The sequence below is a fragment of the Emydura macquarii genome, unplaced genomic scaffold, assembly GCF_026122565.2.
Source record: "Emydura macquarii macquarii isolate MOO-44397 ecotype Brisbane River unplaced genomic scaffold, CSIRO-AGI_Emac_v2 contig_2994, whole genome shotgun sequence".
Taxonomy (NCBI): domain Eukaryota; kingdom Metazoa; phylum Chordata; order Testudines; family Chelidae; genus Emydura; species Emydura macquarii.
The window spans coordinates 2,790,972-2,801,401 of record NW_027133131.1 but is presented as its reverse complement, the minus strand read 5'-3'; positions in this window follow the sequence as shown (position 1 = coordinate 2,801,401).

The following is a 10,430-nucleotide window of genomic DNA, read 5'->3' as shown; positions in this document are numbered from 1 at the left end:
GCCATGACCTGGGGGGGTCGAGGGCACCGGTGAGTTTTGCAGGCAGACGGCGCTTTGCGGGCAATAAATGAGTTTGCACCTGTCCTGAGATCATTTTTCTCCCCGGGAGCCGGTGGCAGCTTGGGAATGAAGCGCAATTGCTTGGTGAGGACGGGCTCATCAAACCGACTGTAATGCCACGGGTGGGGAGGGGGGGGGGGTTTGCAGGGAATCAAAAAATATGATCACCGTATAATAGCCAATACCTAACGTGAAATAGGAGCCGGGGAGGGCAGCTTTATGAGCTGCCGACTGCAGAAAAACAACTGGAGGCAGGTGCTCAGAGAGACGCTGCAACTCCATCTTCTGGATGAGACAGAAAACAGAGGCCTCATTATTGGAATTCATCAGAGATGCTGAGGCGCTGATTGCAAGTCAGTGCTGTTAACCCTGGCCTCCCAGCCGCCTGCCAGCTCCCTGCTTCTCTGCAGTTCTCCTGCATTTTCAGCTGGGTGCGTGAGTTGTTCCCATTGCAGCAGCATTGCTGGGGGGGGGGTTGTTAAGCACAGGCTGGGCACCACCCCAGCAGTGGCCGCATTTTGGTGCCAGGTGAAAGATTCCTGATGCAGGGTGGTCACTGTGTTGTTAACCCGCTGCTGCGCCTCCCCCCACCCCAGAAATGGCTGCATTTCAGCACCGGCTGAGGGACCTCTGTGCAGCGTCTAAGCCGCTGCTCCACCCCAGAAGTGGCTGCATTTCAACGCCAGGTGAAGCAACCCCAGTGTACCCCACACCATCCTGTGGCGTGACAAACCTCCCCACTCTATAGGCTCATCTCTCAGCAGAACTCTGCAGAGAAATGAAATATACCCCATTAATTCACCATTTAATTACTGACTGTTTGTTTATTGTTTGTTTGCTTTGGTTGGAATGAATTTTTTATTACTGCGAGAACTTAGAGGCACATGCACACACGGAAAGACCCAAAGATTTGTGACACCATGATCTGATCCAGCATGAGCAGACCCATATAACACCAGGAGACAATCGGAGGAGATTCATTAAGACGGAAAAGAATAAATAACAGCAGAGAGAGAAATCCTGACAGCCCCAAATAAAACACGGCAATGGAGACGCCGAGATGCCTGGTTCTGCACCCCGCCATCTGCATGGCTGCTTCTTGTCTTTCTACGGGCTTTGCCCAAGTGGATCGGATCAAAGGCCAGTCCAGATCAGCCTGCCGCTGTGATCGATAGTTGATGACTAGGCACAGGCATGGGCGTGACTGATTGTGCGTGGCGCGTGGTTCCTTCCTGACCCTCTGGGCCCTGAAACGTGAGACTGGACAAACCCGAATTTACTGCAAATAGGCTTATTCCTGATCCAGTTACTAAGAGCTGTTGGCGGGGAGGGGAGCCCGGGGCTGGGATAGCAGGGGGCTGCGGGTCCGGGTTGAGAGGCAGCCGCAGAGCTGGGGGGAGGAGGGGGACCCGTGTTCTGGTGCCGGCTTTCGAGAGCGCTCGGCCCCTGGCTGGCCGAGTTCCCATCTCTCTGTGGAACGGCCCCTTTCGTTAGCGACGCGGCTGAGTGCCCAGCCCTGGGGGTCGGGGGTGTGCGGAGGAGGCGCCCGGGGGAGGGAGGGGACCTTCGTTCCTGGCCCTGGGGCAGCATCGCTCCCCCTCCCGTTCTACAGGGAAGGGAACTGAGGCTGTGAGGTGACCCCGCCCATGATCCTGGAGCAGGGATAGGGCCCGTGGCCTGTCTGGGGGCTGGGCTAGGCGAAGCTGCCTCCTCTGGAAGACCCAAAGCCCCAGGCAGCTCCCTGGGAAACGTCTTCCACTGCAGCAAGCTCCAGCCATAACAGCGCATGCCCATGGGGCCACCTAGAAACCATAGGAGCAGGGGGGCTGGGAGCCAGGACTCCTGGGTTCTATCCTGGCTCAGGGAAGGGGAAGGCTGTGTGGTGTAGTGGTTGGAACAGGGGACAGCGGACCAGGGCTCCTGGGTTCTATCCCTGGTTCTATCCTCGCTGCCCTGTGGGACCTGGGTCAAATTGCTGCTTCTGTGCTGGCCTCAGCCCAATGGGTCCATCTTTGTCCGTGCAGCACGGCGAGCCAGGGTCTGTCTGTCTGTCTGGGCAGCGCCCGGTGCAACGGGGCCCCAATCATGGTTGGTCCCTGTAAATACAACTCCCATACTAACAGGGCGGGGGCGGGTTGCCCAGTGGGTAGAGCATTTGCCTGGCACTTAGGAGCCCTGGGTTCTATTCCCTGCTTAGCCATGTTCCCCTCCCCCATGTGCCTCAGTTTCCCCATCTAGAAGAGGGAGGCTGGCGATGCTGCTCGCCGGTGCGAAGCACCCTGTGTCTTTCTGCGGTCGGAGGGAGGTGTTCTTAGCGGTACCGCTTACCCGGCTCAGGCGCTGATCCTGGCCTTCCTCTTCCTGCAGAGCTGTGGGGCCGGGGTGGGGCTATGGGAGCGCCACAGGGGGGACCAGGTGCGGGAGATGCCGGCGTACCTGGCTCCCCTCAGCACGGCAGCCCAGACGCCGCATCTCCCATTAATGAAGCACTTCATCACGGGGCCGGGGAGGGGGAGAGGGAAGTAAAAAAAAACCCCGATTCGTGGTGATAAATCCTCAGCGCCGCGCGGCGGAGCCGTGAATCTCCCTCGTCTTGACTAATATTTTTGGAGTGGTTGTAAAACACCCGGCTCAGCAGCCGCCGTGTGACGAGGCTGCCAGGCCAGCCTCCCCGGCAGGGACACCCAGGGGAGCGGCTGAAGCGGGGGCCCCCCCGGCCGCTCGGGGGGCGGGGCGGAGCCGAGGGCAGACAGGGCCCAGCCAGGCAGGGCTCAGCCGGCTGCCCTGTGTCAGAGGAGGGGGACTCGGAAAACCCGGGGGCAGGGTGGGTGCCCCCCGCTCCCGGTGTCGCTGAGGCCTGTTGGCCGTCTTGCTCCCTGCTTACCCCGGCAGACTCACGGTCCCGGCTCCCCCCCCCCACACACTCCATGTCCATCCATGCAGGGTCTGGGGGAGACCCCCCCCCCGGTGCAAATGGGGGTCCCCGGGAAGTGCCCTCACCACAACCCAGGGAAGGCTGAGCCGGGTCACTGGATGCAAGGTTGATTGCTGCTCAGGATGGGGTGGGGGGGTCAGGGCTGCTGGGGGGGGCACTTTGATGAATCCCCCGTGAAGAGAAGTCCGTCGCTGAGGGGCCTTTCCAGGGGCCTGGGGAAAAAAATCTATTTCCATGCACTTACCTTTACCCCCCCACCCCCCCCCCGTCTGCCTCTGTCAGCCGAGAGGTTTCTAGCGTGTCCCAAAAGCATCCTTAGCAGCTATCTCGCCGCTAATCGCTCTCTTCCCAGCTCTAATTTCTCTGCTGTCCAGAATGTATTAGGCTTATTAATAATCACCCTCTCTCTTTCCAGCCAAGAAAGAGCTGTTGGCTCCGTTTCACAGATGGGGAAACTGAGGCACCGAGGGGGGAGGTGTGTGACCTGCCTGGGGTCCTGCGGTGAGTCAATAACACAGCTGAGTGCAGAGCCCCTCCTGGAAGCAGGGGTAGAACCCAGGTGTCCTGGGCCACTGGTTTCCAAAATCCATCTTTATTCACACGCCCTCCCCCCCCACAACCCCTTTTTTTCTCATCACAGCTGATCCTCAGCAAGAAATCCCAGGGGGTGTGGGGCCAGTGGAGTGGGAATGCAGGAGATGGGACCGCTGCTCCCACCCTGCCACGCCCCCCCTGCCGTGAAATCCCAGCTGAGCCGGGAACCGGGCCGAACTCCCCGGGATTAAGATGGACCCGGGTGCTCGTCCAGGGAGCCGTCGCACGTCTGCGCGGGAGGGTCCGCGGGGGCCCAGTTCCCGTCATCGCTTTCTCTGGCAGCTCCTGTCTCTCCGCGCACCCTGGCCCGTGTCCCCAGGACGCATTGGCTTCACCCTGACATCTCTTCTTTATTCATTAGCCTGCGGCTGGCTCTGGGTAACGGCATCGCGGGGACGCGTCCGGCTGCTGGGGGAGACGGGGGGGGGCGGGGGGGGTAGGAGAGCGATGCAGTTTTGGAGCAGCCCGTGGGGGGGGGGAGGGGTGGTGGATCCACTGTGTAAGCCTGGAGTGAGGGGACAGGGAGAGGCCCCCCCATGGGGAAACAGAGGCACGCAGTTCTCCACCCCCGCTTCCCATATGTTCCCCACACACACACTCACAGAGCTTCCCATGGGGAAACTGAGGCACACAGCATCCCTTGTCCTGCTGCCAATATGTCTCCCACACACAGTGCCCCTCCACTCACTGGGGAAACTGAGGCACACAGACCCACACCCCAGAGTCGGGACAGCTCCCTCGCTTTGGAGAGTCCGTCTGTTGGGGGGGCGCGAGGGGTGCTGGAGTTGACCCCTCACTGCTGCCATGGGTGCTAAGGCCCTGCCAGCCCGTCCCCACACCCAACCGCTGAGACCTGCCAAACTTTCCCAAGGGCTTGTGGTGACGAGGACCAGGAGCACCTGAGCCTGGGATTCAAGTTCCCCATAGCACAGGGGTGGCACCTGCTCTGCTCCTCAGACCAGCCATGGCATCCAGGGACCCCAGATCAACCCTGTGCAGGCGGCGCTCTGTGCCTCAGTTTCCCCCTTTGGGATTCATTATATTAACCCTCCTCCCAATGGAATCCCAGCATCTTGCAGCTAGGCAGTGTATCCTAGTGGGTAGAGCGCTGAGCGGGCCACCAGGACACCAGGGCTCTGTTCCTCCCACAGACCTCCTTTGTGACCCTCTCTGTGCCTCAGTTTCCCCTCCCGCTCTTTGTCTGGCTTGTCTATTTAGACAGTGAGGCCCGGATGCTCAAAGGTAATGTTGGTGCCTAACTCCCATGGGATTCCCCCCTCCTATGGGAGTTAGGCACCTCGATCCCTTTGAGGATCTGGACGAAAGTCCCGAAGGGCAGAGACCCTAGCACTTGACTGGGGTGTCTACCGTAATGCAAGTAATACAAGAGCCTAGGCACTTCCCTGCGGAAACTGTGACATCACAGTGCAGGCTTTGACATCATGCCCCCCCCCCCCCCTTTACAAACAGGCTAGGCTGAGCAGAGCGACCCCAGGGGCTGGTCAAGGTTTCCCGATCACCGTTCGTTTAGCTGGGCGGCTAAATCCCGCTGCCGGGCTCCCTGATGACGACGGAGGAATAAAATCGTAAGGTCGGTCCCGGCTGATCTGTTTGCATTTGAGCCCGATCGATTGGGGCAGTTACGGGGGGGGGGGCGTTTTCCTGTTCGGTTCATTGGTTTGCTATAAAAACGACACCCACTTGAAATACACGTTTATATTTTTGCCGTGGCTCACGCGTGCGTGTGTGTGTGTGTTGCTGAGGTCAGGGGCTGTAATTCTTTTCATCTCTAGGGGGAAAGATTCTCAAGGCGCCTTGTTCCTTCCTGAAACCGCTGAGCCGTCACATTCGCCAGGGAACGCGGGGCTGGGGAGGGAATCCATAAACGAAGCGGAAATTCAAACAGCTTCCGCGTGGCTGTTATTTACGGCCGGTCCCGGTGCGGGGTGGGCCACCCGGGGCCCGCTGCGTGCGCCGGGCTGAACGTGCCTTCCCAGAGCGTAGCGGGGGGCTGGCAGAAAAACTCCCAAGGAATCGAAGAGGCCGGCTAACCACCGCCTTTAATTAACAAAGAGGCGGCAGGGGCGAAGCTCAATTCAAACATATCTTAATTATAATAATTAACAATTGAGGAGGCAGCTGGCGGAGGAGGCAGGCCGGCGAGCAGGAAATAAAGCGGCACGTCTGGATGGGCAGGAAGGCAGGAAGAGGCTTGGCCGTGAAGAGCGGTTACGTCTCGCTGGAGGGAAGCCGCTGGGATGGGGCACGACTGAGACTCTGCCACTGACTGGCCGAGCGGCCTTGGGCAAGTCACTTAGGCCGGGATTGCCAAAGGTATTTAGGCACCCAGCAAGGCGGAGAGGAGCCAGTTTTCTAAGCTCTCATCCCCGACAGCTGGGGGCCCAGTCACCGCATCCCCCCCGGGGCTGGTCACCAGGCCATCTGCGCTCCTAACATAATCACCTTTTAAAAAAAAAAACCCACCAGCTCTCTGCTCAGCCCGGCCTGGCCCCTGTGCTAAATGCCAGCACCAGCTGCGATAGAGGGGCCCCCAGTACCCCAGGCTGGCAAGAAATAACCAATGGTCACAGGGGGGCACCAGGAATGGCCTTGGCAGAGACGCGTGTTAGGCAGGTTGGGCCGGCTTGGACTCCCCAGGGTAAAGCTGATCCCAGAGCTCGTGGCTTCACAGCGGCTGGCAGGGTGGTTTCTTGAACGCTCCCATAGCTGGGGATGGGTCCCCCACTCCAGAGAGGCTGTCCCACTGCAGCGGGGCACCAGGCTGGGAATCAGGATATTTTGGAACCGGTTCCTGCGCCGTGCCCCCTCATTGGCGCACTCAGTGGGAAAGGCCAGGGCAATGGAGACGCAGGTGCCAGGGCTCTGTTCTGCCTGGCAAAGCCAACATGGCTGAGCTGCCTGGCCATCCATGGGATTTAGCCTGTGACCCCTGCAGAGCCCCCATCAAATGGGGGTGGGGAGCAGGATCTGCCCTGAAACTCACCACGCTGCGTGTTATGGTAGCTAGAGATCAGGGCCCCATTGTGCCAGGGGCTGTGCAGACATCTAGTGAGAGACCGTCCCTGCCCCAAAGAACTTAAATGCCATGTGGACAAAAGGTAGGAGGGGAAACTGAGGCCCAGAGCGGGGGAGGAGACTTGCCCAAGGTCACCCAATAGGTCAGTGGCCAAGCCAAGAGAACCTAGGACTCCTGCCTGCCCACTCAGCGCCCTTCCCACTGAGCAATGCTGCCTCCAGCCTGCCCTCTGGAACTGGCGACACGTTTCATCCCCAGGCCGGGCTGGTGGCAAACGGTCCGCCAGCATGTAATTGTTCATGGGCCAGGGTCTGCCTCCTGTGGAAAAATTAGGCTTTTCATGGGGGTGGGGGGAACCCCAAGGCCTGAAGCCTGGAATAATTCAGTTTGGAAATGCTACCACGGTGCCTCCTGCAAGTTGAATTTCTGTTGCCATGGTGCATCCTGGGAGATGTAGTCCACCTGTAGTGTAGTGTAGTGGCTGGGCTCCCCAGGTGGACTACATCTCCCAGGATGCACCAAGGCCAGGGGCTCCCATGAGGCCCCGCCTCCTGTTCCAAAGGACCAGAGCCCATGGTGCACCATGGGAGATGTAGTCTGACCAGGGAGGGCCAGCCCATAGAGTGAAATGAATACAGGAGGCACCCGAACTACAACTCCCAGGAAGCGCTGCAGTAGCATTTCCAAATGGAAATGGGTCGGAGGGCCACGACATCAACATTTTCAATGGAGGCTCCTCGACACCCCCACCCCCACCCCCACCCCCCCCCCACCCCACCCCACATCCCCGCTCCCATTTCCTAGTAGCTCACTGGCACTCAGGCCATGGGCAGCCAAAAGCAGCTGGGACGGGAGCTTTGTCCTGGTTCACGCGGGTGGGAGCAGGTAAATTAATTGGCCCCCCCAAGGCGGAGATAAGGGGTCCCCTGAGTTTATGCTCCCAAGGAACAGCTCCTCCTTGGGGGGCCTTTACCCATAGCTCCGGTTGGTTATTCAGAGCCCCATTGCTCAGGGGAGGGAGAGGGTGGCCAGCCCCAGAATCCTCTACCGTGAGACCCAAGCCCCCGGGGGCGAGAGCGCAGGGGTGGGTGGTAGGAGTGTGGGGTCCCAGAGGCAGGAGAGGTGAGGGGTTCTCGCCGCAGAGGTTGCACATTGCCCCCCCCCCCCATCAGACGCAGAAACGTGCTCTCCCAGCAAACGCAGCAGCCAGCGGTGTAGTGGGGGCGGGGGGGGGGGGCAATGGAGAAAGCGTGCGACGGATTGGGGGAGGCGGGGGTGTGTGGTTGTGGGGGTGCCATGCCAGTTGGGGAAGGGGAGTGCTGTGTCAGTTGGGGTGTGTGGAGCGGGTGGGGGATTCAGGGGAGGCTGTGTCTACTGAGATGGGGTTCAGGGCATGCCATGTTTGCTGTGGGGGGGGGGCAGAGGCATGTGGAAGGGGGTTGGGGGTCAGGGCATACCATATCTGTGGGGGGGAGAGGTGTGTGGAGGAGGGGGTGCAGTGCCAGTCGGAGTGTAGGGAGGGGGGTGCTATAGTTTCTACTGAGCTGTGCAGGGAATCAGCTGAGCCTGTGATCATAGCGGGGGTGGGGGTGGGGGGGCATCCTCGGCCGGAAGAGCAGCGTGTGGCCGGGCCAAGGTGGAGAAGGGCCAGCCTGGCCTGATTACAGAAAATGCCCAGATGCCCCAGGGACGGGCACAGGAGACTCCAAATGGACCAGGAGATGCAGATCTTGCGGTGCTGGGTAGGGCAGAGGGTGGCAGTTCAGGACGCCTGGGTTCTCTTCCCAGCATTGCTCGGGGAGGTTTCTCCAGTAGATTACATCAGCGGCCACCAACCCCCTGGACAGCCCATCTCTGATGCCCTAGAAACACAGAGCCCCGTACCGCACCCCCAGCCACATGCTCCCCCCGACAGGCCCCATTCCCTGCGCCGGCCAGCCCCACGCTGTTTAATTTTCAGTGCTTCAAACAGCGAGCTGTGTGTGTCTGCCCCTCTGCCCCGCCCCCACCAATAAAGAGACATCTATATTTTCACCCAATCAATTAAGAAGAGCTTCTCAGTGACTGGAAAGTTACCGGAGCCCTTCTGATGGCTAAGTGCAGCCGCCGGGGCTAAGAAATATCGCCTGCATCTCCTCGCTGTGGCCCATCATGTTTTTTCCAGGGAAAGGAAAGATTGCTGCGCTCGCCGGTGATTGTCGAACGCGAGGCTGTGCGTGCAGGAGAGGCGCCGAGGGAGCGAAGGATGCAATTTGTCTTGGGGAGTGGCACTTGATCAATTCGATTTCAAAACTCTAATTATATCAACAAAGGGCTCTGCACGGCCCCGCTGGCTGGGATTCAAGCTTTGTTTGTTTATTTCCATGCACGCCGGCGAAGTTTTCCCCTTTGTCCTTTTATACTTTGCTGGAAGAAATGAGGTCACGATGGAGGGGCAGTGGCAGATGGGGGGTGGGGGGGGTGGCTTGGGACTGGACTAATGGGGGGGGGGTGTGCGCTGCTGGTCGGGATTGAGGGGCATGGGCAGAGCCGGTGGAGGGGGGGGGGTCTAGGGCTGGTATAATGGGGTTCTGGGTTGAGGTTGCAGGGTCATGGCAAAGATGGGTGGGGGGCAGCCCAGGTCTGAGTGACTGGGGGGCTGTGGATAAGGATGGAGAAGCACCTACATCACAGGTCAGCCCTGCCGCGTGTCCCCTGCCTGCATTGTGCCGGCCTGGCCCCAGCAGGCTCGCTCGGCCGGTGACCGGACAGCAAATGCGGCAAATCGGGACCGGGGTGGGGGAAACGGGGACATCTGGTCCCCCTGGCCGTACTGGGGACAGCTGAGTTCCCTTCGCCCACCTGCGGCCCAGCGACGGGAACAGACGCGGCATCGCTGCTCCTGCCATTTGTGCTTTTCAAGCCGCCCGCCTCCAGATCCCTCCCTGGTAAATAACCATTAGAAGACATTATCCGCACGCTACGCAGAATATTAAAAAACTAATTAGAGGCAACTTTAAAGCAAACTGGGGTCTGGTCCTTGCTCATCTGCCGAGCCGGAGAATAGGAGCCTGGCTTTTTCTTTCCAGCAGACTGTTCTGTCAATCTACAAATCTTTTGTTAAGAGTAAATGGATACAAATAGCTGGTTTCCATATGCACGGCAGCATCTGTTACTGGCAGGGAAATTTGCATGGCTAAATTGTGTGTGATGTCATTTATCAAAGAGAATAGCGGGATTGCGGGGGGGTCGGGGGGACCCAGGCAAACAGAGGGGGAAGATGTCGCACCAAATCATAACACGAGCCGTTGGCACTTGTCAGCGTAAAGCAAAGCACTCAGCCAAGGAGATCGGGTGGCCTTAGCCCCATTTTACAGATGGGGAAACTGAGGCATGGAAAGCGGCAGCCCGGAGGGGGACGGGGCGGGACAGACAGACGATGTCAAATGGGCTTTGCTTGGGTCACACAGTCAGTTAGTGGAGCTGGGGAAGAGCAGTCAGGAGGCCTGAGCCGCAGGTCCCTGCTCTAACCACTACTCCACACTCCCCTACTCGGCTCCTGTCCGCACCTGATTTACCCACCAGACCCCACCCGCCTCCTCGGAGCTTGAGGCAGAACCCGGCCCCCCTTGCTCTACCAGCGAGACCCCACGCTCCGCCCAGAGACCGGGAGAGGACCCAGGAGTCCTGACTCCCCCCTCCCCCAATCACCAGGCGCCAACCCTGACTGCCAGCTGGGGCCGGGCCGGGCCGGGCGGTTCCCTCCCAGCTGCACAGGACAAAATTCGGTCCCCCCACCCCCCCGGGGGCTTGATCGCACCGTGG